The 27,868-nt window shown below is 37.1% G+C and overlaps 1 protein-coding gene across 2 annotated transcripts in view; it reads left to right on the top strand.

The window, feature by feature from the left end:
- The first annotated feature begins 1,356 nt into the window (after nt 1-1,356).
- The window catches only part of AlaRS (alanine--tRNA ligase, cytoplasmic), a 79,814-nt gene continuing 53,302 nt past the window's right edge, over nt 1,357-27,868 (top strand). Inside the window, exon 1 of one of the 2 annotated variants that reach the window (XM_081740758.1) lies at nt 1,357-1,507. The gene's annotated coding sequence lies outside the window, so the exon portion shown is untranslated. Of the gene's footprint in view, nt 1,508-17,984; nt 18,219-27,868 lie in introns of those variants that run through there. The other variant, XM_081740763.1, reaches the window with a different exon arrangement.

The following is a 27,868-nucleotide window of genomic DNA, read 5'->3' on the forward strand; positions in this document are numbered from 1 at the left end:
CGAAGATACAATGTACGTTGGACCAGAAGGTTGTAAATAATACGGAGATATTTCGAAGGGATGACTTATTGCCAAAGTATATCTATGAGATCATAAAGGGGAACAGAGTCATAAGCCTGATAAAGGTCAATGAATACGGCAAAAACAAACTGGGTACGGGGAAAAGCAAGCCAAATATCTGAGATAAGAACAGACAGACAGTCAGAAACACTGGAACCAAGTCGACAACCGTATTGTTGTTTGTAAAATAAAAGATGGTGTTCAGAGAACCATTGGAGGCGGTGTTTCAGGAGATGTTCGAAGACCTTTAAAAGACATGAGGAGAAGGAAATAGGGCGGTAATGTTCAGCGATATCAGGTTGTTCTGTGGGTTTGAGGATGGGAATAATAACATAATCTTTCCACGGATGAGGAATTCGTTCAGAAGACCATACAGTGTTAAATAAGGTGGGTAGAAAGTTCTGGTACAGTGGAGGGAGATGTTGTAGGTGTCGGGAAGTATGCAGTCTTTGCCAGATGAAGAGTTGGGTAGACGGAATAAGATGGGAGAAAGTTCAGACATAGTGAAAGGAAGATGGATAGGGGTGGATGGTTCTGGAGAATAAAGAGGAGAGAGCCAGAGAAGAGGGAAGAGACACGTGGATGGTGCTAACTGGGAATGGAATTGATGGAGCCAGGGAGAGGAAATAGATTCACCAGAGGGAGGACGACACGTCTTGTTACGGTAAAATTTCCAAATGGAGGATAAAGAGAAACCATAACTTAGGTTTGAACAAAATTGTCGCCAGGCATTACGACGGGTTTGTTGAAGAATACGGGTCGTAGTGGCTTGGGTTTGTTGATATACTAGGAAATTGGAGTAGGAGCGAGTGGCGAGGTATGTTTTAGGGCTTGACGCCGTCGGAAAATCCATTGCTGACATTCCCTAGTCCACCATTTAGGATAAGGAGAATGGACAATTGGATTTATACGAATCAGGATCAAGGAACGAATTGAGGGAGAGGGATCAGCGTGGGAGTGTGATAGAGAAAGCAGTGTAAAGATGGAGAGGATCACTGGACGGGGGAGGGGGAGAGAAATTATCAAAGCAGGAAGAATAAAGGGACCAATCGAGGTTAGTAGAATGCTTTTACATTTAGCAACCCTGCTTGCAAGCAATTATGTATAACCATAGTATGATATCTCCTAGGCAAGAAAATCACGAGTTTTTGTGCAAGGATTATTATATAATATTTTTATTTGTATAGAGTATTAAGATATTTATAAAAAAAACAATATCCTTTTATCTTCAAAAATAATGTAAATTTTTAGAAAAAGCTTTACATAAATTTTAATGCTTTCCCTTATTCGTTGATTTCAAGTCAGAATACACTGAAAATATTTGTACTATGGAACAGCAGAAAGCACATGGGAGCGAAGTAAGGAATGTGTGTTTTATGTGTTTAGTGACACGAGTACAGGATTAGTAGTTTATTTGATAGCCGTAAAAAAATTACTACTTACTCAGGTAAATAAATATTTTTTTCTATATGCAGGCTATATTAAACATCTTTAATAATGCTTGGAAACTACATCATCAAGATACAATGATGCAACTGCTCAATAATTGTACAGTATTCTTTTACTGAGTGGATTTTGTTTGTAAATGTATAATAACCATATTTATGCCACTTCATAATAATTACGCACACAAGCTATTTTGTTAAACCATAGATTAAAATAATGTAAGAGTCCTTTCAAATTTTCGTGCAGATTGAGAACAATCCGGCATATTGCAACCTGGAATTAAACAAAACAAAAAAAAAAAAAAAAAAAAAAAAAGACGGTATGTGTCGCAGAGGCAAGGTTCTAGAACACAGGACCCTCTTTCCATTTAGTTGTATTAAAGACCGAAAACAACGTGCCCTGCGGGGCGCTAACCCGCCTTCACTCGTTAGCGCTCGCCCGGCAATACTAGGCCTATTTGAATTAATTATTAAACTTTGGTACAGAAAGGAATCAACCTAGGTACTAACCTATATAGGGAGAACCTGTGTTCTAAACCTTCCCGTCGCAAAATAGGGTAAACTTTACAATACACGCTCCAGCTGCGCATCTGTAAGTAGGACGGCTTGAAAAGAATATAGTAGAATAGGGTAGGGGTAGAGACGGATTATCTTACGGTTAGGGATGTTTTGACCCATTTTCATAGAATTAATAGTGTTAAATTTCTCGTTTCTGAGTGAGTATACCCCCTGGAGGGGGCATTGTAAAGTTAACCCCCTGGACCTAATCTGGACTAAAGTTTGCCGTGATCGGAGAAACATAAAGCTGTTTTAAACCTTATTTTATTATTTAATTATAGTGAAGTTAATATAACACAATTATCCCTATTTCATTTCCTTACTTCGGTTGTAATTGTGTTTCGCAAAAATTTGTTGATTTCTTGCATTGTTCTTCACTAAGTATACAACCATATTGTATTACTGCGTGAAAGTAGCGCCCTCCAAATGTTCAATGTTACTAAGTCTGTCATATTCGGAAGGAAATGACTTAAAAACTACAGTGCATAAAACACAAACATAAAACAGAGTTTGAAAAAACCCGGGTATCTTTTAAAAAACCCAACCCACCTGAGCCCATATGAATTTTTTGGGGTTTAATTTGGTTTTTTCGAAATATTTCCATGTCTTTGGGGTAAAAGTGTTAAAATGTGATATATATTTCAAGATTGTCATTGTCGCAACTTGCAAGAATTTTCTGTTTTGAAAAATGGACTCCATTTTGAAATTTTATATTGGATCTCCGAGAAAATCTATACATCAAATTTAGAATGTCTCTTGCTTCTACGCTCAAAATTTCAATTTCAGTCCGAAAATTGCACCCTGTAGCGTGGATAAACGTTAGTTGAAGAATGGCCGCCATTTTGAAATTTTACATTGGATCGCCGCCAAAATACATATAAGAGTGTCTCGTGGTTCTATTCTGAAAATTTGTTTTTAAAAGACCGAAACTTGCGCTTTGTAGCATAGATACCTGTTATTTGGAAAAAAAAAAAAATGCCGGTATTTTGATATTTTACGTTGGTATGCCGCCAAAATCTATGCAGGAAATTTAGTGTGTCTCGTACTTGTACCCTGAAAATTTAAACTTAAAAAACCGGAAGTTGTACCTTGTAATATGTGTGTGGTACAGACAACACACAATCATAGTCAACGTCTTGCGAATAAAATCAGAAAAATAAACACTTCTGAACAAGACTGCACTTATTTAATATAAAAACACATTTACACGTGACGTTTCGATTTTCTAGCCAAGATCCTCATCAGACGTACACTCTCTGATGAGGACCTTGGCAAGAAGATCGAAACGTCACGTGTAAATGTGTTTTTATATTAAATAAGTGCAGTCTTGTTCAGCAGTGTGTTTATTTTTCTGGTACAATCCGCGGCAAAAAACCTGCAACATGAGCATATAAGTTTATTGTGAAATGACGAAGTCTTTTGCTCCAAAATAAGTGTGTACGGGAGGAGGCCGAGGTTTATCCTGGCGTGATTCGTTCCACTTACACGTTATGTTCATTCCCTGTGCTTTTAGGCGTAGTTTCACAATAAACTTACATCCTCATGTTGCAGGTTTTTTGCCGCGGATTGTACAAACAAACAAACGAACAAATGTAGATTCATTCCAGGAGCCTCAGTAACGTTCGCCAAATACAGTATGAATACCGGTACCAAATATTATTTTAAAACAAAGATATAATTCATGTATTATAAAATAAATGTTTCAAAATTTCTTATATGGCAAATATTTTCCAGCGTAAAGTAAATGGTTTTATTGTTGAAGTTCACTTCCGATATTTTGCGCGTTCAATTACGGGAATTTCCCTGGCACTAGCAAGACAGTTCTTTCTCGAAAATGAATTTAAAACAATTAACAGAGATAATTCTTATTTTATAAAGTAAATGTTTAAAAATGTCTTACATGAAATTAAATATCTTCCAGTTTAAAATAAATAGTTTTATTGTTGAAGTATTCACTTCCGCTGCTTTGTGCGTTTAATTGCGGGAATCTCCCGAGAACTTTTTTCATGACGGGTTTTCCCCGAAAATACGACTTTCTTTATTGTACATTGACACTTAAACTAGTACGGAAGTTTAAATTCAGCACCTGAAATAGAAGCGTTAGATAGTCTTCGGAACTAAGCTTCTTAAATTTTACAAAAATTTTTACGCTGTTGCTGGTTTTGATTCTACAGAATGCTTATTTGAAGGGTAGCAACTAATGACGAACTAAACTGTTGTTGTTGGAAAGCCAAATTTTACTGAAAAATACTTGTGATACCATCTAACGCATGAAATAATACTAATAGCCTTACTAATGTATTTACATATTTGCTGGTGGTACAGGCAGCTATGACCTTAAACTCGTCAAATGTATGAGGGATAACGTCCCACAGCGTCGCCGAACACACTGTTCACAGAAAGTATTTTCTAAAACATAAAATTGCATATTTTACTTCAAATAGGGTATAAACACAATACATACATTAATTTATTCTATAATTATCTCAAGCTAAGGCAAGTTCTTTATTCATTCAGTGCATTCAGAACTTTATATACGTCTAACATTGAATGTTGTTGTATACTCTAACATGAAAACATCTAAATCGACCAAGGGAAGTCCAAAATCGGATAAAAGTCACTTTCAATGTGATCACCTTAGTTGTACCGATAATATACTAACAAAAAGCTCAAAAACCTAGGTGGGTTTTAAAGTGTGTGTTTTTTTTTTTTTTTTTTTCGGGCTGGGCCCACTTGGGGAAAGCCTGACATAAAACCACAAACCAACATGTGCTAGGTGGCCACCAGAAAGCACGAATGCTTTCTAAACAAATGAAAGCAGAAGAATAGGAGGGAGTCCCATGGGGGAGTGCAATATTCCCTAGTGTTGTAAAATTTCCGGAAATGTTGAACCTGTTGGTAAAAATCCGTTTTCTCTGGTTTCTTTTCGAAAAAATTGGAAAAAATCTTGGAATTAGGTTAATTTTACCGAACTGGTTTTCACGAACCAGTGGAGCATTTGTAAGAATGCAGACTGCAGTGTAGAAGTGTTGTCAACTAATTAAACAATATGTAATCTTGTGCTAAGAAATTAAGAAACAAATTGAAGAGAGAAAACAATTAGAATAAAAATAGGAGTATGTTGAGCAGAAGGGGTCCAGAAGCACGTAAAACCACAAGATATACAGGAGAAATGGATGATATATATATATATATATATATATATATATATGTAATATTCTTATGTTATCTGGCTCTCCTTTTGCCTTAGGACTGAAAAACAGAGATTTTCATTTGAAAAATCGTGATATGCTTGCTGCTCAATCATTTCTGCATTCCCTTGGGTCATTCGCAAGAAACAAGTTCTTTTACTTCACCACCGATCACTCTAAGAGATGTTAGTCACTCTTTAAGTTTCCATGTTCATCTGTTGATTATTGGGTGCGGTCCAACGTTAAGCTGTATGTCAGCTTCTCATACAGCCTCAGTGCTGAAAAAGAAGCTGAACTCAAATACAATCTATCAATTGTCTATTGTTTATATAAAACTTATTTACAACTTGAGAACAATAAATGCAAGTTATTCGTTTCTTCATCTGTTCGTTATCTGTAACATTTTTTGCACATATAACGCCTATCCTTTTAAGATTTTAATTATCATCTATGAGACTCCCATATGTGAATATGAGTTCCTACAAGGGTCAAAGTTATAAGGAAAGTCTGGATAATACACATTTTCACTTCTTATCTGACTGACCTACTAATTATTACAAATTGTGGCGCTTCTTTCCGTATCTTCCTAATGGCACTAACAAATGAAATCTTTCAGTTTCACGTCCCACGCATATGCCGACTAGGCTAAAAAAGACTGGAATAATGAGAAATGAGTGAAATGATGGAATAAAGAAAGTGGGAGGAAACGGGAGAACCCGAGAAAACCCACGCACACGGTATTTGTCCTCCACAAAGTTTACTTGGCTTGAACGGGGATCGAACCGGACCCCACGCATCAGAGTTGAACATTCTACCACTGAGCCACCGCGACCCTACACGTTTAACAGTGTGAAGTATGGGAAAGATTTACAATGCCATTCTTTCTTGTTTTACAGTGCGATAGTGGACCACTTCTGATGCCATAGTTCAATATTCTCATTTATTCAGGTAGTATTTTTGGCATTCTCATGCTGGTCCAACATGAACATTTTTTGAAATCAGCACCAACTGATCCGTAGATCACACATACTGATGTGAGTGTTCGTACGCGTAGATAAGATGTTCATTCTGTTGATTGTAATATTAGCATTCTAAATTCGAAATAAATTCAAGTAAGAATATACAGAAATAAACATCATAAGTACATTCTTAACTACAAATTCAATTCCTATCCTAATTTTTGCTTAAATAAAGATAGGCATAGATAATAAGATTAGATATTCTAATTTAAAAGAAACTTAGAATCGAAAATCTGGAAATCGTATTTTGATATGGCTTGTTGAAATTCCTTTGGAATGAGTATAACACACGTGATGTAGGACAATATAAACGTAAGTGAAAATTAAGCGTAAAAGAAAATCACACTGTTATTACATCTTTAATAGGATAAGACACTATTTGGAAATTCGACTAGCTGTCCTTACTGTTACATCTTTGGATTCTTACAGTAAGAACAGAATCCAAGAACACTTACCCGCACTGTAAGAATGAACGGCCTGTACTAAGTTAGCGAAATTTGGATATTACTTCCTCACACACTGTATTCACTGGATCTTGCACTAACAGATTTGTTTCCAATCTCTGTAACTAACACCAACTTGATGGAAAATACACTGCACAATATTAGAGATGTGCAGTACAAAGTATTCAAGTTATACGCATTTGCATCAAAATCAGAGGACTTCTTCCATGGACAGGGGATTAAGAAGAGATTAAGTGCCCCGTTGACAGCAGCAGAGGGAAGAAAGGAGAGAGAATCAAGGTACAAAATCCCGAAAGGATGGTGGGAATTCCCTCACCAAGTTACTGGTGGTGAGTAAAATGACGTTATAGCCAGAGGTTTGCAATAATTATAAATGTTCAAATATATGAACTCTACGTCGAAATATTTCATTAAATATTGCGTTCATGTTTTTTTATATTTTTCCCGTGTTTTTTCATAGAGAACGATATTGCTTGGGAGATATCCCAATAAAAAAGTTGGTCATATGATTTCTTTACTTAATAAATATTTTTTAAAGATTCTGTAACGTAATACAGTGTCTGTCGGTCACGAAAATTATGAAAAAGTCACAAAATTTAGCTTTTGGGTCACGATAAAAAAAAAAAAAAAAAAAACTCTACAAATATAAGTAGAGGCTGGGAAATTTTGTTCTATGAAACGTCACAATTCACTACCAAAAATGCCCATGGTCGGCTTTAAATGCTACCAAATCGCAAGCAAAGCACGCTTCTTCGCACGCATAAACAGGGTGTCCATCAGTCACGAAATCAGAAAACGGCCATGAAAGCCAAGAAATTTAGTTTTTAAGCCACGATCTTTTTTATCTGTACAAATATAAGCGAAGACTGGAAAATTTTGTTCTATAAAACTTCAAAATTCACGCCAAAAATGTCTATGGTCGGCTTTAGACGCTAGTAAATCGTAAGCAAGGCACGCTTCTATGGCATGCATGAAAATTCGGCCTAATTCCCTCTTTAGATGGTCCTTCAGTTGGCATCATTGAGCAGTGGCGATGCAAATCGCATTGCATCGCGAAAACCACCTACGCATCTAACCAGTTTATTTAACTGTGAGAAGACTAGTGTGCGAATTACTAGCGGGGCTGAGGGGAGAATCCCCCTCTGAAGAATTTGGATGTCTCCCATAAGTTTTGAACTTCCCCCATATTAATTTTACATACCACGTTTATTTACGGTAACATTTCTCTGAAATTTGTATTAATATTATTTTATTAACTTGTATAAAACTGAAGTTCAAAAGTATCAGCACCTTAACTTAGCTTTAAGTTAAAGTTTTTAGAGCATGAGCTAATAAATATTTGTCAGCAGATTACAAGTTCTTCAGCTAGGTACTGAGTATTAATGAATACTCTAATGTTAGTTTTGAATTTTTATTCAACAATGAACCCATTATCATCCCAAATTCATATTTTGTCAGGTGCTTTATAACAATACTCTCTATTCATGGAATTAATTTCAAAATTTTAAAATATGTACTTTTTAAAAAATTTTGAAGTAAAATTTTGATTTTGAGAAAACAATTCTGTATTAGCATATGTGATGTTGTACATCACAGGAAAGGGCATGAGAAGTGCTGTAAAGTGACACCTCAACCAGCTCTCTAGCTCAATTAGGAGAGCTGCAATTCCAGTTTCAAAATACATTGAATATACTTTTTTTTTTTTTTTAATTTACATAGCCCTATCTACAATACCGGTTGATATATAAAGATGAAATTTGGTATTTTTCTTAGTCTATATGAATGGTATCCCTGTGCGAAATTTCATGACAATCTGTGATGGTAAGGTAAATTTTGTCTTCAAATTGTGTTAGCTTATCAATTGGACTTTTCCCGAATGATATACAGAAGTTTTAATTTTGAAATTCCAGCATTCATTGCTTGTATAAACGCTATTTTAGTGCACTGGTTATCAAGGACGTACGTAGGAATTTATTTCGGGGGATTCACAGCTTTTCAGGGAAAGTTCAGATTCAATATGAGGGCAAATTGTATTAAAATTTTCAGATGGTTTGCTGAGTTAGGAAAAGGAAGCTTGAAAATCTCCACATAAACTTCAATTAGAAGACATATCAGGCTATGTCACCGCTGTCTATGCAGGAAATTGGTGGCTCGGGTATGTTTTACAGAAAAATGAAGAACTTGTTGAAGTAAAAATACTTCTTCGTCCACCTGGGCCATCTCCCATCATTTTCATATCCAACAAATGTTGATGTTCTGTGGATGTTAGTAGTGGACGTTCTGACAAAAGTGAATTCTGTAACTTCCATTATATTTTTCTTGAAAGTGATGTATGCTGAAGAAATGTTGCTCTTTTAAACTTCAAATGATAAACATATCCTACTACTTAATGAAAAGTTTTACTATGGACTCATCTATACTCTTTCTTCTTGTAAGTGTTCATTTTTATTTTCACAAAAGTGTAAAACTTAGCATCCTTGTGTTATTACCCTACACACAGAGTATTCTTGAAAAATCAAGTGTCTTGAATTGTTTTAACAATGAACCCATTATCATCCCAAATACATACTTTACCAGTTGCTTTACAATAATACCGTCTATTCATTGAATGAATTTCAAAATTTTAAAATATGTACTTTTTGAAAAATCTTGAAGTAAAATTTTGATTTTGATTTTGGAAAATCAATTCTGTATTAGCCAATATGATGATGTATACCACAGGAAAGGGCATGAAAAATGCCGTAAAATGACACCTCAACCAGCTCTCTAGCTCAACTAGGAGAGCTGCAATTCCAATTTCAAAATACATTGAACATGCATTTTTTGGGCATTTTTTTTTTCCAAACTTTACATAGCCCTCTCTTCAATACCGGTCGATATATAAAGTTGAAATTTGGTATTTTTCTTAGTCTATATGAGTAGTAATCCCTGTGCAAAATTTCATGACACTCTGAGATGGTAAGGTAAATTTTGTTCTCAAATTGGGTTGATTTGACCTGACTCGGATATGGAATGACCCATTTTTCCCTGGGAGCACATCTTCGATCGAGGTCAACGTAGGTCACCAACATTTTCTCTGTACTACTTTCACCACCTGTATTGAAATTCTTTCCAGAGGGAAATCTGAAATAATCACTCCTTACACGACCAACGTTTGCCAGCAGTGTTCACTAATTTGCACGACAGCACAAATAGTTCCTCCACCACGACAACACACTGGCGTATCAGTTCGCCCAAACAGTTGACTTCATTTGAGATGATCACGGGTTCAACTAACCTACCTACCCGACCTCGCCCTCTCTGATGTTTAGCTTTTCCTTATATATATATATATATATATATATATATATATATATATATATATATATCAAAGCCAACATATGCGACAAATGTTAACGAGGACAACAAATGCGACAAATGAATCATCAACACGTGTTCAACGCAGTGCATACTGAACTGCAGAAACATATATGTATATTTTCTGGATTATTTTTGTAAGGGGGTCCATACTCTACAAAATGTGTACATGGAAACGGTGATTATGTAGAGAAGTATCCAATACTCTGGGTTTCCGAAAACACTAGTTTTCCTGCATTATTAATGTTTCTTCCCAAGTGGACGGACTTTTGGAACCCCTTTCTATCCTACATAATATTGAACATGTGGTAAACGTCTACGTATTTAGCTCGTTGAATATCGCATGCCTACACGCTGGTGACGTTTTTGTCCACAGAAAAAAAGTCAGAAAGCAAAAAATGTCGGAGAGAATATATTCGTACCACAACCAATAAAATCACTGAACAACTCAACCTTTACTTGTTCTCAATGGTATTCACAGCGTGCTAATGAAAATTCATAGACCTTATTTTTCCAATATAAAATTGATTATAGCAGCAAACGAAAACAAAAGTAGAACACTCACCGAAATTCCACGTTGCCTAAAACAAGTACATGAATAATACTAGAACACCGTGATATTTTGAGAGTATAACCAAACAGAAATAGAAATTGCTATAGAGAAATTATAGAAACACAGATCTCTGGGTATAGATGAAATTCCTACCCACTTTAGCTGGAAGGGAAAAGCTGCTGAACAAGATACACAAACTCATTCTCCTAATCTAGAACAAGGAGGAATCGCCACAAGAATGGAAAGAATTAATCCCTGTCCCAATTTACAAGAAAACGACAAAATTGATTGTAATAATTAAGGAGGCATCTCTCTTTTGTCAAACCCTCTCAAACATAATGTTAGGAAGATAGGCCCCATATACAGATGAATTTATGAGAGAATACCGATACGGATTCAGATGAAATTGATCAACTATCAACCAGATATTTACCATTTGTCAAATACTCTAAAAGAAATGAGAATACAATACTCTGGTATATCAATTATTTATTAATTTCAGAAAGCCCTACAACTCTGTTAGGGGGGAGGAAAAATATTATATAATATTCTTACCGAATTTGCAATACAGAAAAAAAAATATATAAAACTTTAAATGAATCCCAAAGTGAAGTCCGAGTAGGAAAATACTGTCCACGAGCATTACGTCGAGAATGATCTGACACAAGGAGATGCATTGTCCCTATTATTATTCAATTTCATCCTAGAATACGCTATAAGAAAAATTGAATATAACAGCCGGGGCCTAGAGCTGAATGACATTCACTAGGTTATGGCTTATACTGATAAATCTCATAGGAGAACAATAGAAAGAAATGCAAAAGTTTTATTAAACGGATGTAGGGACATCGATTTAGAAGTAAATTCAGGAAAAATTAAATACATGGAAGTTCGCCGTCACCGTAATACTGCAAATTATGGATGCGTTAAAATATCAGTAGATACTTTGGAATATCTAGGATCAATGTTAACAGACCAAAACCATATCCACCAAGAAATTAAATGTCGACTGGAAGCAGGGACTTCGTGTTATTATTCAGTCCAAAATCCTGCAGAATAATTTGAAGTTTAAAATATACGAAACGATAATTATGCCTGCTGGCCTGTACGGTTACGAAAAAGGGTCGCTTACTTTAAAATGAACGATCACAGATAAAATATTTGAAAATAAAATCCTAAGGTGAATATTCGGACCAAGACTGAAAGAAATGGGGAATGACAGAAACTTAATAACGAGGAACTGCATAATTTACACGGTTTACGTAGTATTGTTAGGATCAGTAAGTGGGCAGGTCATGTAGCCAGAATGGAACAAAGTAGAAACGCTTTCAAAATTTTAACTGGAAACCCAATGGAAATGAGACCATTACGAAGACCTAGGCGTAAATGGGAGGACCGTATTAAAATGGATTTAGCAGAAATTGAAATACAAAAGTAGAAACTGGATCAAATAGTGGAGAGCTTTTGTGAATGCGGCATTGAACCGCCGGGTTCCATAGGCCATAGAGTTAGTTATCACGAGAATCAGGCGATTACTAAATTGGTGGTGATATACAACCATATGGGTTAGATAACAGCAAAACTTGTTTCATTCACTGAAAGGAATTATACGAATTAGTAGCGAATGATTACAGTGTGTTTACTAAAATTCCAAAATGGAATTTCGTGAACTTTTCTTTATCAAACCATAAAATTTCGTAACATTCAAAAATTAATAACAGTACCTATATTTGTTAACACATCTTTATCTTATCTCTATTTTCAAAGGTTGTTCCCTGAAGCTCTAACGCTGGTACAACATCAGGGTTGGCTGGTTTAAAACAGGTGTTTTTTTTAAATTTTTTTAAATGGTGTAAACAAAAATGATGCCACAAATCGTGTGAATTTTATAGTGATGTTTTTACGTATCTCAAATCATCTGTGTTAGTTGAATTTAATTTTCGCTTTGTAATTAAGTTGTCCCGATGAGCCATAAAATTTCTACTAGCTGGAAACCGAGTAGTGGTTTAGATACCACTTTAAGTAATATGTCCAATCCTTCATAACCTTGCTTTACGTAAGGACGTTAAGTCTAAACAAATCAACGAACTGAAACAGATTTAGCGTGTAGGCCCGTACCTGCCCCAAAATTTTGAAAAATATAAATGTCTAAAAGATAATAAATATATATTTACTGCCAAGGAAGAAACCCTATACATTTTTATATTTTTAAAAAATAAAAACTATTGGCCTACTCAAACTTAAAATCCTAAAGCCGCCTCTGCTAACGAAACAAATCCTATCTATTATCTGGTTGCCTGAGTATCTATTTCATAGATACCACAAGACGGGGTTACTTTGCACAAGATTTAAGGAATTTTAAAGAAAATCACATGTAATTTACAAACGTAATGATTTAGAACGCTATTTTAAACATGTAATAGCTAGATAAGTAAGGAAAACGTTCGTCTAAGTTCATTAGTAAACATTCAGTATGACCATAATTATTGAAATATAACTAAACTAAATAACTATTGAAATATAATTATTGAAATATAACTAAACTAAACTAAACTTAAAATAACTTTGCACAACATACAAAAGAGTATGTTCAACATACGAACATAACGTTTCTGTGCAATGTTTTCCCTTTAGTATTTATACATTGTACTTTCTACACAAAACTGCATGCAGTCTACAAATATTGATATTAGAATGAGGGTACTCGTATCGATACTTACAAGGCAGGGCACCCAGGTGTAACACACCGATTGTGATAATATTGCACAGACATAAAGAACATTGAAAGGGAAGCGACACGTATTTTTTTATATATATATTGGCCAACAAGCGCATTGAAATGGTCAAATAAGGGCATAAATATGGGGTTAAAATGAGATTATGTGGAATATAGCGAGAACGAGAAGAGATATCGGAAAAGGTTAAATGTACGAAATACTACCCTTAGTCGACGCAATTCAATGAGGTAGAACGCACCCATGAGAAGAGAGCAGAATATCCGAAAATGGACCAATCACGTGTACAACATTGTCACAATGTGTTACGGGAATGAGCGAAATGGATGATAAGGAGCAGGAAGAAAGAAGAAACGAAAACAGAAAATACATGTTTTTGCTTTAGGTGCATACATCACCCATATGCGAAAAAAAAATGCAGATTTATCTCAATGCACGAAGATGTGATAACACGCAGGAAGGATGCATACGCCGTTCGTATAGGCAGCCAGCGAGACAGTAGTGCGCAATGGGTTGCAATGGAATGTCATCCCGACCGTAATCAGTGGAAGAATTACGGGGTTTGGGACTTTCAGGCTAAAGTCCACCCAAATTGCATGAATTCTTTTCTTAAAAATCTAATGTTAGTCATTCCATGCGTATAAGCTTCAAGCCCCCCAAAAGTCTAGTGATTTCTAAAAAAAAACGAAGCCTTTGTGAGTGAAGCCCCTCTCAAACTATTTTTCTGGATCCGCCACTGTTCATAATTTATTTTCCAACAAGAAATTCATTCCGGCATCTACCTAAATAAGAAATTTACCTAAATTTAGACTGCAGGAGGTTCCAGTAGTAATAATTTCCTAACTAAACGATATTTTGGACCTGTGCAAAGTAACCCCAATTAGAGGTTGAAACTACCTTCTCCCAGTTTTACATGAATAGTACCTCTGTGCAAAATTTCATGACAATCTGAGATGGTAAGGTAAATTTTGTTTTCAAATTGTATTAATTTGACTTGGAACGGCTCAAATTCCATAGATCCACCGTGTCTCTCCCTGAAGTCAACACTGCGTGTAGGTATGGGATGTGACTGTTTCCCCAGCATCGGAAGGTATGTCAGCCATGATTTTGTCCTTTCACATGAAAACGGTAAACATAACCTTCATTGCCGATTTCTAACGTTTTGCCTTCTTTGGCGGTGGCCGCAAAAAGTGTCCTGTATCAGATAAAACGTCCAGTGCTTATAGGCCTAAATCAGAAACGGCTGAGAATAGAGAGATGAAACAAAAACTGAGATAGAAACGATGATAAAGCATATCAAGTGTGTTGTTGTGGTGACCCTCAGGAAACTCCGTGAAGGGGGCCCAGGTGTCAACTTCAAACTGATACAGGACTTTTTGCGGCCATTTTGAAAACGGTGCCCCAAATCGAAAATTGTTTCCTACAAAAGTTGTTTCGTATTTCAAGGACTATTGAATGAGGTATGATTCAATACATGTTCCCATTTGAAAATTTGAAGTTGGCCCCTGGGCCCCCTTGAATGAGGGCCCTGTGGGTCACCACGACAACACCATGTGATGCGCCCTATGACATTTTCCTATCTCAGTTTTTGTTTCATCTTTTTATTCTCAGCCATTTCGGATTTATAAGCACTGGACGTTTTATCTGATATTCTATAGGACCTACTTTTTGCGGCCATTTAAAAACGGTGGCCCAAATCGAAAATTGTTTCCTACAAAAGTTGTTTCGTTTTCCAAGTACTATTGAATGAGGTATGATTCAATACATGTTCCTATTTGAAAATTTGAAGTTGGCCCCTGGGCCCCCTTGAAGGAGGGCCCTGTGGGTCACCACAACAACACCATGTGATGCGCCCTATGACATTTTCCTATCTCAGTTTTTGTTTCATCTTTTTATTCTCAACCGTTTCGGATTTATAAGCACTGGACGTTTTATCTGAAACACCCTGTATATATATAAACTCAAGGGCGCCGATCCTGGGGGGCCGGCCCCCCGAAAGCTCGTGTGGGACCCCTATTGTATTTATGAATATACAATATTTGGCATAATTTGAATGCAATTTGTCTTAAAATCCTCATGTATATACCTTCTGCATCTGAATGCCTCCCTTCCCAAATTTACAGAGAAATCGGCATCCTTGTATAAACTAAGCCTAGCACTCAGCCAAGAATAATTTCAATTACTTCATCTATTCGTTTCCAAATTATACACAACGTCTGTTATGGGAGAAAAAAATAGCTTCTCGCAAAAACGGAACGTGACAAAGTCAGACAGAAAACAACACACACTTCTCTCACAAAACTAACACTGAAAACTCTATCAAAACTACTGCCATCGCGGCCCAGCGAAGAAAATAACCTTTCTGACCCCTATGAATAAGTAAATAGGGGATTGAAGAGAAGGGGGAGCTGATAACGGACATTAGTCATCTGTGGTCGTGCACTGTGAACTTCGTAACTGTAAAGTTTTCTTGAAACCTGCCTTTGTTCATAGTCTGACACTGAAACAATCGAGTATTTGTAGTAGGTCCAAAACACATGCAATTCTGACCAACAGATATTTAAATGAAATGTTTAAGTTTGACGTCCCACAGTTATGCCGGCTAGGCTAAAGGAGACTGTGATGATGAGAAATGAATGAAATGGTGGAATGAAGAAATTGGGATGCAATGGGAGTACTCCGAGAAATCCCACGCACACGGTGTTTGTCCACCACAAAGTGTACTGGGCGCGAGCTGGGATCCAACCAAGAACTATGCATCAGAGGTGAACACTCTACCATTGAGCCACCACGGCCGCCGATATTTAAATATAACATCATTACTATGCACATGCTTTCTTTCCCCAACGATAGTTACTTCAGTTTTTCTCTTAAACCTTTCAAAAGTAAAAGGAGAGAAAACGTGACTTCCAATGAAGAACGGACCTTTGAGAGGGGGTAATAACTCGCGTATACCCATGGCACACTGTATGTAAAAATATTTCAGTTTAACGTCCCACAGTTATGCCCTTTCGGCTAAGGAAGACGATGATTAAACCAAGTGAATAATAGAATAATTGGTGGAATGAAAAGTGGAAGGACACGGAAGTACCCTGAGAAAATTCACGGACACTATGTTGTCCACCACAAACTTAATTGGCGGGGGATCGAACCACTGACCCCCACGCTATAGAAGTAAACGCTCTATCACTAAGCCACCGTACCCTAGACACACACTATGTGTTACGGATGTCAAAGGATGTGGCATATTGGATGTTCTTGGGTGTTTGCATATTTAATGTGGAGCATGTGTCGGCCATTGTCATTATCGTGAGGGGACAAATAGCATTGTTGTTGTCCTGCCCATTAAATACCACACAATAATAAATCAGTCCGTCAGTTGTATGAGAGTGCATTTCGTCCCTTTTCCAAGATTAAAAAAATACATTTCAGGGTAACTTCCGCTCTAAAAAGTATATTTTTTTTTAAGATTTAGTTGTGTTAGGATTAGAAATTGATGCAACTTTCAGGATGAAAATACTTACAAAAGAGGAACGCTCGCTTCGATGTAAATGTATAATAAAACAGAAGATGAAATCTACAGTTTGTAGAAGTACGGAATACAATGATGAAATTGTCTGAATTTGTATGTATAAAATTTTGTGCTACAACCCCAGTTCCTTTTTATATGCAAAATAATTCTGCGTCAAACAAACATCTCGAATTAAGTTAGTCACAATTACATAAATGAATGGTAAAGTAACGACTCAAATTAACGGCTCATATTAACGACTAAATTAAATCATGATCAGATTCAGAGATACAAAGTTGAGAGACATTCATTCATTTGTTCACGTCTCATACAGCATTGGTGCTGAAAAATGGCGTTAATCTCAAAACAAACAAATGTTAGTTTGATGATTAATGCTTGTACAGTGCTTTCAATTTAAAACGCCGCGAGGTACCGACTGTTACGCTTCCTCCACCTGTCCCCTTTTTCTTTGTACACATTCCCTTACATCCATTCGCTACAGGTATACCTACAAGACTGACACAATGAAACAAGCCTTCCACACTAGTCTAATGGCTAATGCGTGCGTCTTTGGTACACGTGGTCCTGAGCTCAATTCCCGGTGGACGAGTATTTAAATTTGGACTAATTACAGTGGTTCGGATTCCATCTTAAACTATAGGTCCACATCTCATACAGCCTCGGTGCTGAAAAGGCGCTAAACTTCAAAAACAATGAGAAATGTTTTAAGTTGAATGTACCTTGGGACTGGTTTTAAATTGATCGCACTTTTATTTTAATCAAAATAAAATATACTGGTGTATAATATTCATTGGAAGCAATTGAAACACCTTGATTTCATAGCCTAACAGAAGGAAAGATATAATTCTATAACTAAAACTTTTTTTCCCGTAGAGTAGCACAAGTTAACAAGAAAAAAAAATCTTAAGGAGGCCTATCAGAGCGTTTTGAAATACTTCACCACGCCCAGTTTGAAAGGATACTTTCACTCTTTGCCGACCGCTGTTCTACGCAACGTTATTGGGATGTTACATTTATTAAACTCTCTCTCTCTGTTACAACATTTATTGCATTGAATACCGTTTTCGTTTTACATTCTTGTGCATACAGGTAGCTGTGCTTGTGGAATGAATACATTAATTGTAAAATACCGTAGATTTGAGACATTATTATGCATAGTTTAGTATTCCATATGTTACACATTTACATTTAACACGTTGACTTCGGCGTGAATAACCACGAGGAACTAACCGTCTGCTGTCAGCTGTTAGCAAAATTGAGTGTATGGCTTTATGCGTGTCTCATATTTTCAAGTGAAGTTGAAGGTAAGTTTTATACATGTTTTCAAAATTGTGTAATGTTGCGCAGCAGAATTAACTGATGAGTGAGGATAATGACTAAAAATACCGGTCTGGGATATTGCTATTGGATAGACAATCATAGTAACTCATAAGTCGATAACGTACTCTCGTGTTTTCGAACATGATGCTCCGAGTATGGAAAATTATTTGGAGGATGCAGTTCCAGGTTCGATTCCTGGTCGCGTCGTGTGTCTACAATCCGTGACTGAATAAATACATTGACTGTGCGATGTTCTAAAGTTACTTTAATTTTTCTTTAATTTTATCCATGATTTTAACTTATCCCTAACGTTCCTTTCAGCCTTGAGACTATATGAGGCGTGGGCTCCGAAACCACCTGAGCTTCGGCCGAGGATCGAAGTCCGCCCGGTAAACGCGTACGCTAACCATATTCTGAGTCACGAGAGAGCTCTTTATATTTTGAGTATCGTAATATGAAGAAATCCACATTTATAGTTATGTATATAATATATCAAAATGCGACTGACATCAACGCCATATTACTATAGTTAGAAAGACAAAATACTGCCTTTGTCACGAAAGCAAAGAATAAGAGAATGTTTCGAAATACATATCCTAAGTTTATTCATTTGTTTGCGCCCCCGTATGTGTCGGCCTCGTTCTCTCTCTCCGGTTCGCGTGGTTTCGGGTTCAATTCCCGGTGGAGGTACAGTTAAACGACCAATGTGGTTCGGATTCCACTATAATCAGTAGATCCACGTCTCCTTTAGCCTAGCAGGCATAACCGTGGAACGTTAAACTAAATCAAACCAAATCTCTCTCCCTCATTAATTCCTAAATTTAAGGAGATTAAACTCGATATATAAACTCCTCATTAAAAATAACCAAACGTAAGTTTGTAATTTCGAAAATTATGCTCCTAAAAAGGCAATTTTTTACAGTATTTAAATTCAGTGTAAAAAGATAAGAGACGTTAATTTCGGTAAATATATTCGTAATTTAAAATAAGAGAATACGGTGGTGTACGAGAATCTCGTTGAGGGGGTTCAGGCTTCCAACTTAATATAATTGCGGATGTTCGTATACATATATGATACAAGCGTATCTTTTTGTATAATCTCTTACTTAAGGGAGGGGGCCTAAAACCTGGAAAGCCTCTCTTGCGTACGCCACTGAGGGAATATGTGTTTCAACATCTTCGAATATTCCACTCCTTAAAAGTGTTATTTCTATGATATTAAAATTTCTGTTTCTTTATTCAGGAAATGCCCAATGTGAAAATTCGATCAAGTTAGAGGTGTGAAAGGGCATGAGTGGATAAGTATAGTGAAATGCCCCAGATGAATCGTGAAACGACAGGTGGGTGGTATCAACGTACCCCCTAAGATACATTAATCCTTCACGTTTCAAACCTCAACTCTCATTGGTTCATGAGAAATGACGCAAAATCGGAAAAGTAGGATTAATTTATTTCTCAACAATGGCTCAATCGATTTTGTTCAAACTTGAATGTGTGTATAGGTGTACACAAGGGCTTTGTCTGAAAAAGTTAACAGCTCCCGCCGACTATTTCCCCCCTCAAAAATTCTATTCAATATTTTGAGCCCCTTTTGACATGATGGTCTGCGAGCACAATTATGAAAAAATAAATTTTGGATGGCGCTTTGACCTTACAATCTCATATTTTTTAAAATTGTATCATGGGTACACCATGGTAAAAATAGCTAAAACCAACCAATTTCACACCTATAAGGGGGCAGATGCAAATAGAACAGTTATTGATGTAGCTTTTGCTTATTTGCTAAGCGAAGGAATGAGAAATCACATCTGAAGTGCCAAATTCACATGAGTCCCCATTTGATGGCCTGTGACGCCCCCAATCCCTAGTTTGAGATATAGTGAAACTGTTGATATTTAACAATTTATTTGCGAATGAATACCCTTGACACTTTAATTCAAACACGAAATAATGAATCTTTGTGATTGTGTGAATTTGTCGCGAAAAAAGGAGCACTGACAACCAGGAGCATCTGTTGCGATTTTTCTTGGGGGCAAGACCCCCATCTACATAAGAATTGTACGTTTTATATTACTAAATTAGTAGTCAATGGATTAAATATAGACCCTGTAAAACGTATATTGACGACAATGGTTATGAACTTCTTATGTCTGCGTTAACGGCAAAAAATCACAATTGTCCACTGCAGAAGCAAATGATAGACTAATTCGTTGGGCAGTTGAAGCTACACATGGAATGCTGAAAGGAAAATATCATCTGTTCGATGAAATATTTGACAAAGAAATGATAGCTAGTATCGGCTCGTATTATAGAACTGCTCGTTTTCTACACAATAAATTCTCCAAACGTCTGACACCAGATGAAAACCACTCCGTAATTACCGCAATCATGAAATTTGCGAATATTTCAGGAAACAAAAACACCTTTGCAGCCTTTGTTGAACTGAAGAAATTGCGAACAAGAAAACTTCCGTTTACATCTATTTCTTCCCAGGATCTTGAGGATTTTCCTCGAATGGCCGAAAAATATTTGAAACTATTGTTCTATGGATCCTTCCAATATAAACAGGCTATTTGGCTGAAATGTTGGATGAAAGAGTTAATATGCAATATGTTAAAAACAACGACAAGATATTGAAAACTACAGTGCATTCAAAACATACGCAAAGCAAGACATACAAATATTTCACCTAAAACCAAATACAGAAGGTTGCAAAAGTGTCATTACGGTATTGTTACGACTGTGCAAATGGATTGCGAACAGTTGGCTCTTGTTCCCATGTTGCAGCCATTATTTATTACCTACGTTATAGAAGATATTTGTCGAGGATTCCAAAACCAGCACAGATATTGAGCAAAATATTCGATCATGACATTTGTGTGGTCATAAAGGAAAACAGTGACAAGGATTGAAGTACGTACTAAAATGTTCCTATCATTCTTATTTGTTTCACGCATTGAAATACTTGTACTTCTTAATTTCCGTTTGCATTATATTTTCTTCTATTTCTTGAATGAAATGTTCCTTTTATTCAGATGTTGCAGTTTTCCACTACTCTACTTCTTATCTCCATCCCCCTCTCAGAACCAGTTGGAGTGGGTCAGTGGGTCAAGTGGGTCGAGTTTTCTGAGTGGTTCGTGGGTCAACAGCATCACCCACTGCGATCCACCACCCACCCTAACCCACGGCGACCCACCACCCACCATGACCCACCGACTCACTCTGATCTACCGACCCACTCTGCTCACTGCATTGTGGACAGCATCTGAACAGCATATTTTTTTCACCCTCGATCTTAGCCAGAGGAACTATAGACACGTTTCTGATTGGTTGGGGTTTGCGATTGTCCAATCCTTCTGGTATATGTATTGTCTATTATAGTAATAGAGGAAAATTGTCACTTTGTTGGAATTGAAGAAGAAAAAATTGAAGTAGCTGAGGTAAGATTTATATCATGGCAGTCAAGGTGGAACAAAACAAGCCCTGCGGGGCTTCTAACTCGTTCCTACTACTACTACTCTGAGCTTCTTCGTGGCTGAGCGGTTAGCGTACGCGCCTTTGGCGTGAGAGACCCGAGTTCGATTCCCGATGGGAGCTCATGTGGTTCGGATTCCAAGTTAATCAATAGATCCACGTCTCATATAGCCTCGCTGTTGAAAGCTATGTTAAACTCAAAATCAACTCAATTCCTACTACTTATCCTATGGATTCGTATAACAAAACTGCACGCCTAACGTAAGTAAATCACTTTTTTGATCATCTTATTTTAATGAAAAAAGTGTTATAAAAATTTTCAAAAGTAAAGCTTTCCTTGGGCCGGGTTTGAACCCACGCCAAAAGCGACCATTATTACTAACTCCTTGCGCTAGCGCACACGGGCACGAAGACCAACAGCAATAAACATTTGATTTCTGCTATATCTGTGCTACGTTGAGAGAAACGGATAACTTCAACCAATCAGAACCGCGTATTTAGCTCCTTTGGCTAGGATCGAGCGTGATTTAAAAAATATGCTTCTGAACACTGCTGAATTTGTCTATGGTTTACTTTCAAGGCCTCCATTTCCCTTCCATTTTCATTTGTTTCTGTTTACTTACCTCTCTAAGTGGAAAAATTCACACATTTTTGGATATTGATATTTGTAATTGTAATAATAGCAATAGGACTTATACTACTACTTGGGTTTCGAGACACACAGCCTGTGAGTTTTTAGAGGAGCTAACTACTGGAAAAAATGCATTTAAAAAAAAATGAATGTAACTATGTCTGCCTGTTCATCACGGCCAAATTGCAAAGTCAAATGAAATGACTTTTGGTATATAGTTAGGCCTTAATCCAAACTGGGATGTTAAGTTGCTTTCTACTATAATAATTGCCGAAGCTTTTATTATATGGAGCGCTTAGAACACAAGGCTATCAACCCATAAAGTTGTGAGAAAAATAGACATAAAATTTGTACTGTAAGCCTAATTACACGGAAATTTTCAGTTTGGACTGTAAGCATAATTATACGGAAAATTTTACACTTTTTTTTCCCTTTACGTTGGTCTACTTACCTTGATTTGTTCCAAATTTCAGCCTTTATTCCACTGAAAAGTATCGATAATTCAACAAGGAAATAATTATACCATCATAACTTAATTGAAATTCATCGTAATTTGGCTCATGACAAACACTTTACCATTTTATAACGTAAAAGTCAGATCCACCGTTATTGTAACAGAGCGGTGCTTCAGCGATTTACCGTAGAAATTCAAACTCCGATTAGTTAGAATTTCACAGCCTGGTTTTATTACAAGTGTAAACTCTTTAGTCAGTAGAGAAGAGGCTGTGGATCATGTGTCAGAGTTGATGATGATGTGTTTTGATGGGTCAGAGTGGTTCATGGTGAGTGGTGGGTCACGATTCGTGGTGGATCAGTAGGTCGTGGGTCAAGTTTTCATTGACCCACGCCATCTCTTCTTAGAACCTATGGGAGACACTGCGGCAAAGGTTGTATTACATTATGTTATTATTGATGGTTATTCTCTTTCTAGTTGAGGTTATTTCACTTTGATTGGACACTGTAAGTATAGGTAACATTGATTTTTTTAAATATGAAAATTCACACTGAAACTTCAGGCATCCTCAAAGGGGATACTTACGGGGGTCTAATGGCAATTTTAACCTCATATTCATATTCAGGCTCATTGATTCATATGAAATGAACACCAATATCAACAGTTTCACTTTGGCTCAAAATAGGGATGGGGACCCCACAGGCCATCAAATGGGGACTCAGCGAGTTTGGCGCTTTTCAGATGTTATTTTTTCTCATTTATTCGCTTAGCAAATATGCAAAAGCTATATCAATAGCTGTTTTTTTGCATTTGCTCCCTTATAGGTGTGGTATTGGTCGCTTTTGGCAATTTTGACCATGGCGTACCCATGATACAATTTTGGAAGAAATATGCGTGATTGTAGGGTTAAAGTGACATCTAAAATTTATTTTTTCATAGTTGTGTTCGCAGACCATCATAAGTCAAAAGGGGCTCAAAATATTGAATCAAATTTTTTGAGGGGGAAAATGGTCGGGAGGAGCTGTTAATTTTTTTTCAGACAAAGCCCTTGTATACACCTATACATACATCCAAGTTTGAACAAAATCGATCGAGCCATTCTTGAGAAATAAATTAATCACACTTTTCTGATTGTACGCCATTTCTCATGAGCCAATGAGAGTTGAGGTTTGAAACGAGAAGGATTAATGTATCTTGGGGGTACCAAGATATCACCCACTTGTTGTCCCAAAATTCATCTGGGGCCATTTCACTATACTTATCCACCCACGCCCTTTGGCACATAAACTCCTAACTAAAAACAATAGAATACGTGTTTCAGCGAGTTCGAAAATTTGCTCAGCTGAAGGGTGAAAGTGGAATTTCTGAGAAATTTTAATTTCTGATTCTTTATTCAAGAAGTATCCTATGTGGAAATTAGCTTAAGTTTGGGGCGTAATATTCGGTTCATAAACTTTTGATTCAAAATAATGGAATACGTGTATCAGCATTTACGAAAATTTCGCTTCTGAAGGGTAGAAAGGAGCCAATTTATACAACCTCTGTCCAGAAAGTTGGGTGAATGACGTCATACTGCTCACGGTCGTAAGAGTGCGCCACCGCTACATCCCGCTCCGAACAGGTCAAGACATGCCTGAAGAAATTCCCGAGCGGCGGCGCTGCAAGTGCTCATCGTGTGTAGACAGCACATTGTAGAGTGAAGGTGTAATGCGCGTAGTCGAAACAAAATGGATACCAAAATGAAGCAGCTAACGAATATGCTGGTTTTTTTTTTTTTTTTTAACTTGAAAAATCAGTGCAAGAGAGTCATAAAATGCTGACAGCAGTTTACGGAAAAAGTGTGGTCATCATGGACTGTGTTTATGAGTGGTTTAAATGTTTCCGAGAAGGGCAGGATGCCATGGAAGACACTCCCGAACTGGGGCCTGCAACTGCACGTACCCCGGACAACGTACAGAAAATGAAGGAACTTTCGAAACAGGATAGTCATGTGACAGTGCGAATGATAGCGGATGAAGTGAGAATTGGTCGTGAGGCGGCCCATCTCATAGTGACCCAGGATTTGGGTAAACGCAGCCTTTGCTCCCGGTTCGTGCTCCACACTCTGGCGGGGTGCGCGGTGGCTCAGTGGCAGAGCGTTCGCCTCCGGTGCTTGGGATCCCTGGTTCGATCCCAGCTCGCGCCGTGTGGACTTTGTGGTGGACAAACCGTGTTCGTGGGTTTTCTCGGGGTTCTCCCGTTTCCTCCCACTTCCACCATTTCATTCATTTCTCATCATCACCGTCTCCTTTAGCCTAACCGGCATACCGTAGGACGTAAAGCTAAAGATTTCATTTCATTTCATTCCACACTCTGGCGCCGGAACAAATGCAACTTAGGCTTGACGCTTGTGTAGACCTCATCAACATGGCGGATCGAGACCTGGTGGCTGAGTTACGACTCTGAAGACGAGCTTCAAAGTATGGAGTGACGGGGTCCAGAGTCGCCGAAAAGCAACGTGTGAAGTAAGAGATCCCGCATCAAGACAATGCTTGTAGTGTTTTGACTTTGAGGGTCTCATCCATAAAGAATTTCTCTCTGAGGGCACCATGTTAAAAGCCGCTGCGTACATAGAAATATTGAAGCGTCTACTGCAATGAATCGAGCTGGTACACTCCCAGTACACCAAGCAAAACGACTGAACGCTGCTCCAAGACAATACCCGGCCACACACTGCCTTCCTGGTGCAGCAGTTCCTGTCCAGCAGGGGAGTTGTCACTCAATCACCCACCCTACTCCCGAGACTTGTCTCCCCTGTACTTTTTCTTGTTCCCCAAATTAAAATCAACCCTGAAGGCCATCCCTAAAGACGAGTACGCGAGGAATTTCCAGGACTCGTATAGCCGTTCCAGAAGTGTGTTACCATCAAGGGGGGGGGAGTATTTCGACAATAACTGCTATTTTAGGTAACACAACAATCCATTCATCAAACTTTCTGGACATAGGTTGTATAATATTCTAATTTCCGATTATGTATTCATATAGTGCCGAATGTTACGATTTGTTGGAATTGGGGGGGGGGGGTTGATTAGGTGTACAAACTTGTTAGAAATTGGCGAACGCGTATATCAGTATTTTCGAAGATTGCGCTTCAAAATGGGAAAACGAGAGCTTTTACTATAATATTCAAATTTCTGGTTGCTCCTAATTGAAAGTGGGGCATGGTGGCTTAGTGGTAGGCGCTCACCTCTGATGAGAGGGATCCCTGTTTGATTCCAGGTTATGTGAGTTTGTGGTGGACAACATCGTGTTCGTGATTTTTCTCAAAGTTTTCCCATTTCTTCCCATATTTTCTTTGCACTGATTCCTTCATAACCATTCATTTTCATTAATCACCCGTCTCGGTTAGCCTACAAAATAGTTTTGAAAACTTTATTTAATTTTTCCGATTGAAAGCTGAAAAAATGGAAAGGGAAGAATAGCATTAAGAGCATCATCTTAAATATTATGATTTCATTGGAAGATTGTCTGTTGCAAATTTAGAAGATCCTTCTGTTGTAACGTTATTTCTTACACTACGTTACATTCTCTGATTCCAAATGTATATATTAAATATTTATACAGTTCACAAGATTATCATGAATCACACAACACAGTTATGCACTTTTAAATATATATATTCACTTTCAACATATATCGTGTTTGTCACATTAAAATATTACATTCGTTCTTTACAAGATGGTTCTTCGTTCTATCTATCTTTTTTAGTTACCATAACAACAACATCAAACAGATAAACAAGTCGCATAGCAACGAAATTAAGAAATATTTTGATATGATACAAATATTTAAATTGTTTTCTTTATATTTTTTTTCTTCTTCTTCTTCTTCTTAATTGCTTGTGCCTTTGAAATAGCACTTTTGCCCGTAAATATAAACAATACTTAGGAAGTATATACAAAAATGGACACTATCGTTGTACTGTTAAGCCTACGATGTTTAACATCTTTCATAAAGTTAAATCCTTAAGCTTGTCACAGACACAACAATGAGGCTTCTTACTTCTATAAAAGCATGCTGACATCGTGGTCTAACAAAGTACATTCGCAAAGTGTCCTCTCGGGATTCGTGTAAAATTGATTCAAATGCAAAGTTCTCCGCAGCCCAATGTGCATTGTACTAATTTTAGCGGCCCATACAGATAATTTGCATATTTATGGACCATCATATATCCGGAATTAACTCATATACTATTATAACGCTCAGCCACAAAAATGCTTTTAGTTTCTTTAGATGTAACTGAACATGAATGTGGATATATGCAAAACAATTGGATTCAGTACTGATTGTCTAACACATATTACCCACCCCGGCCGCCATCTTCGGTCCGCCATATTGTATTCAACTTTCAGTTTTTCAAAATGGAAATAGATGCAAGTTATACATCAAATTCATGTACAATTTTCTCGGAAATGTATTGGTGTAATGAGTTGCTTTTGCCGTTTGCAAGGTATTGCATGTTAAATGTCAGGCATTTCACGAATATTGAACCAAATAGAAAGTTGTGCAGGACGAAATATTCTGTGAAGATACATACATACAGACACACAGACGTCAATACGGAAATGATAAATATTCACCCAATTCTGGTCATATCTGGATTTGCAATAGGCATTTTTTACCGTAATACAGTACTTCTTTGTTATAATATAACATGAAGCTAATAACAATCACTCACAGAAATGTAGTAAGATTATGACACCAATGTTGTAAAGATTTTGTTTGTACCTACAGCATTTTTTCAGTACTGTAGGTAGTACAAAAATTGTTTTCATTTGTCAACATCAAAAACATAAGTGTAACTAATATTACTCTGCAATGTCTATTCTGGAGAGATTTAGGATGTAATACCCTTCAAACGGTAGAAACTACGGTAACATACAGTACACCAGTGAATTTTCGAGAAAATTGTACGTGAATTTGATGCATCACTTGCACCTATTCCCATTTGAAAAACTGAAAGGTGAATCCAATATGGCGGATCCAAGATGTCGGCCGGGGTGAGTAACATGTCAGAGAAGCAGTACTTGATCCAA

Source organism: Thermobia domestica, chromosome 2 (genome assembly GCF_964235325.1).
Source record: "Thermobia domestica chromosome 2, izTheDome1.hap1.1, whole genome shotgun sequence".
Lineage (NCBI taxonomy): Eukaryota > Metazoa > Arthropoda > Insecta > Zygentoma > Lepismatidae > Thermobia > Thermobia domestica.